A 7,739-nucleotide genomic window follows, 5' to 3' on the forward strand; every position below is an offset into this window, starting at 1 on the left:
CAATGTTGTTAACGTTCATGTATCGTATGTCTCCTACGCCTCATGGGAGGAAGAAAATGCTTAAACTGCTCTGCTTTCTTCACGCTGCAAAACAACTTACACTTCTTCCTCCTGTACCAACATGCCGCTATTCCTGCTAGTACTTCCTCTTGCCAAGCTGCCCTGGCACAATAAATCTACAACAGTATCCTTGCGATTATGTAACGTTCCCGGAAATTGGCTGTGCTCTTCCATAACTGTACAAAGCAAGCTCAGTGTAATGATGCTCTCAAACTCTTGCGTTAGTGTGTCAATAATAACGGAAGGTCACCTCTAACGTCTAGCGTCATCAACTTTTGTTTGCCTATCTTGAAACGTGAAGAACTACCTCGGGGTCGTAACTTCATAATACACACATCAACAAAAGTTTTGCATCACCTCGATTCCCAGAACTCCTGATGACAGACGTTCACTGTGGATACTGTATCACAGACACAGTCCCTTTGACTGATCAGAGATGCCACTAAACCCGCCCGAAGATGTAAACTACCATATATGAGCAACGTCTATTAGACGGAGGGGGTCCGACAGCCGATCAGTGCCAGTCATTCCACCAGGAAGGAAGTACACGGCTCGTGTTGTCTGTAGTTCAACGATTCCTAGACAGTCACTACCGCGGTTCGATCGCGTCCGCGTTGTTACTTTGTGCCAGGGAGGGCTCTCAACGAGGGAAGTTTCCAGGCGTCTCGGAGTGAATCAGAGCGATGTTGTTCGGACATGGAGAAGATACAGTGAGACAGGAACTGTCTCGCTCAGGCCTCCCAAGGGCTACTACTGCAGTGGATGGCCGCTACCTGCGGATTATGGCTCGGTGGAACACTGAAAGCAACGCCACTATGATGAATAATGCTTTACGTGCAGCTGCAGGTCATCGTGTTACGATTCAAACTGTGCGCTATAGGCTGTATGATGCGCAATTTCACTCCCGACGTACATAGCGAGGTCCACCTTTGCAACCACGACACCGTGCAGCGCGGTACAGATGAGCCCAACCACATGCCGAATGGATCGCTCAGGATTGGCGCCACGTTCTCTTCACCGATGAGTGTCACATACGCCTTCAACCAGGCAATCGTCGGAAGCGTTTGGAGGCAACCTGGTCAGGCTGAACGCCTTAGACACACTGTCCACCGAGTGCAGCAAGGTGGAGGTTCCCTGCTATTTTGGGGTGTCGTCATGTGGGGCCGACTTTTGTTGCTGGTGGTCATGAAAGGCGCCGTAACGGCTGTACGATACGTGAATGCCATCCTCCGACCGACATTGTAACCATATCGGCAGCATATTGACGAAACATTCGTCTTCATGGACAACAATTCGCGCCCCCATCGTGCACACATCCTGTGAATGACTTCCTTCAGGATACCGACGTCGCTCTACTAGAGCGGCCAGCATTTTCTCCAGACGTAAACCGTGTCGAACATGCCTGGGATAGATTGAAAAGGGCTGTTTATGGACCACGTGACCCACCAACCACTCTGAGAGATCTACGCCGAATCGTCGATGAGGAATGGGACAATCTGGACCAACAATGCTTTGATGAACTTGTGGATAGTATGCCACGACGAATACAGGCATGCATCAATGCAAGACGACGTGCTACTGGTTATTAGAAGTACCGGTGTGTACAGCGATCTAGACTACCACCACTGAAGGTCTCGCTGTATGGTGGTACAACATGCAGTGTGTGATTTTCATGAGCGATAAAAATGGCGGAAATGATGTCTATGTTGACCTTTATTCCAATTTTCTCTACAGGTTCCGGATCTCTCGGTACCGAGGTGATACAAAACTTCTTTGATCTGTGTATATTCGCCGTAGACTCTAACTACTCTGGACGAATATCGCAGAGGCTAAAATTCTTTGTAAGTAAAATTTTATAATCACGGCTGAATTCGAACAGTTAGCATTCTTTGTCATGGCTCCATATACTCATCGTGTACATACTGCTGCCATACGACACGACATTCACAATAAAGACAGAATGTAAAATTTGGTGTGCATATTCAATCTGAATGGATAACACGAAGAAAAATCATTATATCTGTAAATATATACAGATATATATAGTTCTGTATCAGCTTTATTTATTACTGAGCCGTGGTAAAATAATTGCTGTTTTGAAGAGCGCGCTGCAGCGCGTTGTGTGAAGTAGTCGCCCTCCGTTTCTGGCGGTGGCGCCGCTGTGGTAATCGCAGTTTTGGCGTCTCCCTCTGGTGGGAAAGCCGAAAGGTTGCCTGTTCACGTGCATTTAAGGGGCGCTATGAGCTCAGGAAAGGTGAGTCGGTCAGTCGAGGCGAGTCTAGTCAGTTGGTCAGCCGGCTCAGTGTGGGGCAGTCAGTGTCTGTCTGTCGTCGGAATGCGAGTATGTCTGTCGTTTGGATCAAACTTTAAGCCAGAAAATGAGAGTCTTGCCACTCCGCCAGTAACAGAACTCAGCTAGTGGTTGCCCTGTCGGGGCTGAGTTCCTGCATCTGAGTCTGCACGTTAGACCGCCAGTCTGCTCGAGTTGCTCGGGCAACGGTCATTGGCGGTTGGATTGGTCGGTCGCGCACTGAGACACGAGATGACTTGTCCACCTTGGGCACCGGCACATGTGAGGTCCTCACGTGAATCCAGTGGGCCTCGCCGTATAGAAAGGGGTAGTGGCTTCGCGGTTCACAAGAGAGCCACAGGAGCGAAACCACGACATCGGGCTGGCCGGTGCGAGCTGCGACGCCATGTGACGGGAGATCGGCGCGCCTTCCTGCGTCCGTTGAAGCGGCTGGCAGCGGACGGTTCGGGAGAGGGTTGGGGGCGCTGCGCCAGGTCTTCGCCAGAAATCGCAGTTTATTAGAAGTTAAGTGATTGGAGATATGTTGTTTCATTTACTTGTTAAATTCTACTTGTTTTCTTGGTGAGGTCACCAGCCGCTTTGTTTTGGGGTCGTCCCACCATTCTTCTCCGTTTGCCCACCCGCGGGAAGGTGGTTATTGTGAATTGGGTGGTCCGTTTCTCCCTTGTGGAATTGGGGAGGCTTAGAGCAATCTGCGGTTCGGGTTGTTTAGTAACACCCCCCCCCCCCCCCCCTGTCAATCTGCCATACGTTAGTAGCTGCCTCTGTCATGTTTGTCGGATTCGGTGTTAACGAATTTATTGCTTAAAGGCCGAATTCTTGAAATATGTTTCTAACTTGCTTATCATCTTGCGAAGTGGTATATGTGTAATGTAGAGCGTGTTGTACATTTTATGTAAGTCTGCATTTTATGGGCTTTATTTAGTCATTTTAGGTTATAAGCTTGCCACCCTTCCACCGTAAGAGTCCTTTAAAAAAAATAAAAAAAACAATTGCACTTTCGGTGGCAAATAATTTGAGGGTTGTACCATTTCCATTCCTCTTACGGGGTGCATAGTTTACATGTTTGTATGAGTTGTTAAAATCTTTGTTTAAAGTAATCTGGTGTGTTGCAGATTTGCACCAGTGTACTCTTTCAGAGATTGTTGTGAGCGGTCATGACTACGGCCGTGTTGAGAGGGAGCAGGCAAGCTTCTTAGCCCGAAGGCTCCTACTGTTAACAATGTTCTTGCCTCTAAATAAAACTGTAACTTGATATTTCGAGGGTGCTTTTCTGATTATAATTTTAAGTCTGTTTTGAAAAGGTTTTTAGAAATAAAATGCACATTTGTTAAATTGTGACTTGATATTTCGAGTGTGCTTTTCTGCTTGTAATTTTAAGTCTGTTTTGAAAAAGCTTTTAGGAATAAATTCACATTTGCTAAAGGTAATTTTCCATCAGTTACTTCCTGGCAACTACTTCCACACTCACCTAGTGTGATTAAATTTGTCAATGTTTTTGATAAATCACCAGTAAATAAAGTAAATTCTTTAAGAAAAGATTTTGAAAGTAAATTCACGGTTGAATTACCGTTCCTGTTTCATTCTAACACTGCAGTTTTACTTTTACTGTACGTAATCATCCTAAATGTCAACAAATAGCAACATATTATCCATGGTGGACGAGTAAAACACAGTGACTGAAGAATTAAAATGCACAAAATACATCACATGTTGTTATTTTACCATTTATTTATGCGGCCAGTAACACGTTATTGGTAATGAACTCCCTCTGCTTGCTCTCAGTGCCGACAAGCCTACATACGTACCTGATGCAGGGCAAAAATGTTATATAGGCTAGTCAGTGTAGAGAACATAGAATCGGGCAAAAATTGCCGACTCACCATAGGAGGGATGCACCATGGTTGAGCTATGACCATAAACTTGTCCCAGCTAATACCTGTGAAGCTACAAAGCTCAGTCACCGGTTACTTTTGCTCAAACGTATGAAAAGTAACAACTAGGTACCGTAAATTTTTATCCGTGGCTGGTTTCGTTAAAGTGATTTTCTTAGGCTAAAGCTTAACTATTAACTCGGCACAGATCAATTAATTTGTTAACATACGATGCGCTATTCAATCAGCACTGTAGAAAGGTAGATAATATGTGTTACAGCAAATTACAATATGTTAAAATAGCTTACGACAATGCAGCTGTGTAACGTCATCTACAAACGCCAATATTTCGACAGGTGAATAACTTGCCATATGTATGACCCCACTTGCAAATGACTCGGAGGTCACCACTCCAAATATCGGTGGTTTTTCGAGTGAGTCACCCAATTGCATTACGATATTTAAACATTCGATACGCCGGAAGTATATCAAGTTTAAAAAATTGCCATGTCTATAAAAATGAAATCTAAAGACCACGTGTTTTAATGTTTGTTATTGTACGGAGAATACAAACGAAAGAAAACTGCTTACAAAACACTCGTGCGATCCATGCTACAACATTGCTCTAATGTGTTGGACCAGTGTTAAATCGGAATTAGATGAATACTGAATGCATACAAAGATAACAGCAAGAAATGCCACTGGTTTCTTTGATCGATGAAAAAACTGTACTGGCAATGACTTGAAGACAGACGAAAACTGCTGTTTGCAAAGTTTAAAGAACCAGCATTAAGTATGGAATCTAGGAATATGTTACAATCACCTACCTGTTTCCCTCATAGGCATCATAAAAACAAGGTTAGACTATTTACAGCCTGTACAGAAGCGTTTATGCAATCATTCTACCTTCGCTCTATACTGAATGGTCCAGGAAGAAACCCTAACAGCTTGTACAATGGTAAGTACCCTGTGCCATGCACCTCGCGGTCGTTTTCAGAGTAAATATATAGATGCAGATTCGCACTGGTGTGAACTGAGAGTCATGCTCGTCTAATGTGGATTACTGTACTTCCGATTTAGTAGGGCGACCTTGTGTCCTAAATTTCTTGGTGAAGTTTACATCTAACGCACACTTACCTGCAATCACAAGGACGTGAAGTTTCTACAGATGCCATTTGAAGCCTTAGACAACTGTTCACAGACGCACAACTTCTTAGATCAGTGCAAAGTCGATAGAGGGTAATTATACAGCAAAAATACCTTGCCCCAAATGCTCAACGAAACACAACAGCAACTGCAACTTAATTCTCTGTGGAGCTTAGAGCTGCGTGAGGGGAACTTAACAGATGTGTCGCCACTTCAGGCTATATACATAAAAATAGGTATGAAACCAGGAAAGCCTCTGAAACTGTGTCATTTCACCTGCAACATGATTCTCTATGGAGCTAACAGTGCCTGAGGTGCTTACGAGTACCAGAGCCTCAGGGCAATTGGTCTAACACACCAATATCTGCAACATAATTGTCTATGTAGCCTACAGCTGCCTGAGGAATATCTGTGTACTAGAAGCTCTGACAAGTTGGCACTAACACAAAATACATGAAATGTATTCGCAGTTCAGAATGTGGACCATTATCAGTTTTAATGCTCTTAGAGGCTTTGAGCTCCCTGATTGGTTTCTGAGTTCTGGCGGTTCGTAGTGGTATATCTTAACACAACCATAATTGCTACTTAATTTTCAGTTCACCTAGAACTGCCTGAAGGGCTTCTGTGCACCGAATGCCCAGTGCAATTAGTCTTAATACAATAACACCTGCCGGCCACGGTGGCCGAGCGGTTCTAGGCGCTCAGTCCGGAACAGCGCGACTGCTGCGGTCGCAGGTTCGAATCCTGCCTCGGGCATGGATGTGTGTGATGTCCTTAGGTTAGTTAGGTTTAAGTAGTTCTCAGTTCTAGGGGACTGATGACCACAGATGTTAAGTCCCATAGTGCTCAGAGCCATTTGAACCATTTGAACAATAACACCTACAGCATAATTCTCTATGGTGCTTACAGCTGCCTGAGGGGTTTCCGTAAACTCGAGACTCACAGCTGGTGATCGTAACGACAGTCTGCCGGAACCCTCATGAAAATGCAAAGACAAGCCAGAATTAATGTGGAGTCAGCAGCATCGGAATCAGACCGTAAGAGAGTAAAAAACGTAATCTTAGCAAGTTAACCCTGATTGTCGCACATTCATCTGGAAGAGATGTGGTAGCTGCTGAAATCTCAAGAACACCGTGCCAAGTGGTCTGGTGGTGGTATGGTCTTTGAGTGGAAAAGCTACATGACTACATGTTGGATGTGAGTACAGAGTTTAATACATTACTTGTAGGAGGAAAACTGTTAACGCAAAGGTATACAGATAAAGTTCTGGACCAGTACGTGCTGTATTTTAAGAGAGGGGCTCTGAGCACTATGGGACTTAACTGCTGTGGTCATCAGTCCCCTAGAACTTAGAACTACTTAAACCTAACTAACCTAAGGACATCACACACATCCATGCCCGAGGCGGGATTCGAACCTGCGACCGTAGCAGTCGCGCGGTTCCGGACTGCGCGCCTAGAACCGCTAGACCACCGCGGCCGGCTGTATTTTAAGAGACGTTTCTGTATTTTAAGAGACCTTCTCTTTATACGCTAAATCCTGCCTGCAGGGTGTGTCTAGTGCATAAATACGTTGTAGGTCTGAATGGAGAGACCAGCGAGATCCCCGGATCTGAATATTACAAAACATGTCTCGGAAGCACTGGGAAGATGAACTGAAGTCCATCAGCCGCTACCTAGGACTCTCTACAGAACTCTTTCAGAGAAATCGAACATCGGCCAAAAGAGAGAATGTCACATCGTGGCCAAACTACTGTATCCATACTCACTAATAATTTTTTCTTTACTGTTGTAGAAGAGGTTTTTATCGTTTTATTACTTTTCCAATTCTGCTTCAGTACTTTCCTAAATATGTCTGATGATATCTTGCGATTATTTTTCAGCTTTTTCTATAAAAATCCGACATGTTGCTCAGGAAATACATTCTTATTTCTTCATTATACTTAACTTCTGAAGTGTAGTATTTCTACGGCATACTGTTGCAAACAAACGCACCAACTCTCTAACCCTCTCCTCTGCTGTAGACCTTTGTAAGCACATCTGTATCTACACTCCATAAGTCGCATTATAGTGTGTGGTGGAGGGTACTTGCAATACCATCATCATTTTCTCCATCTCCTGTACCAATGGTGAATGGTGCGTGGGGGGGAACAAGTGTAGATAAATCTTCGAATAAGCCCACTCTTCTCTGATTTCAGCATGGTCATTGTTTCACAAGAAGTAAATAGGAGCATGTTACACGTCACCTCACTCTTCTTGGCACCCACTCTCAGAATTGTAACAGGAAACTCTCCCTCATTCACAGCACCACTTTTGTTGCGTCTGTCACTGAAAACTGATAAGCGCTAA

Source organism: Schistocerca piceifrons, chromosome 3 (assembly GCF_021461385.2).
Source record: "Schistocerca piceifrons isolate TAMUIC-IGC-003096 chromosome 3, iqSchPice1.1, whole genome shotgun sequence".
Taxonomy (NCBI): domain Eukaryota; kingdom Metazoa; phylum Arthropoda; class Insecta; order Orthoptera; family Acrididae; genus Schistocerca; species Schistocerca piceifrons.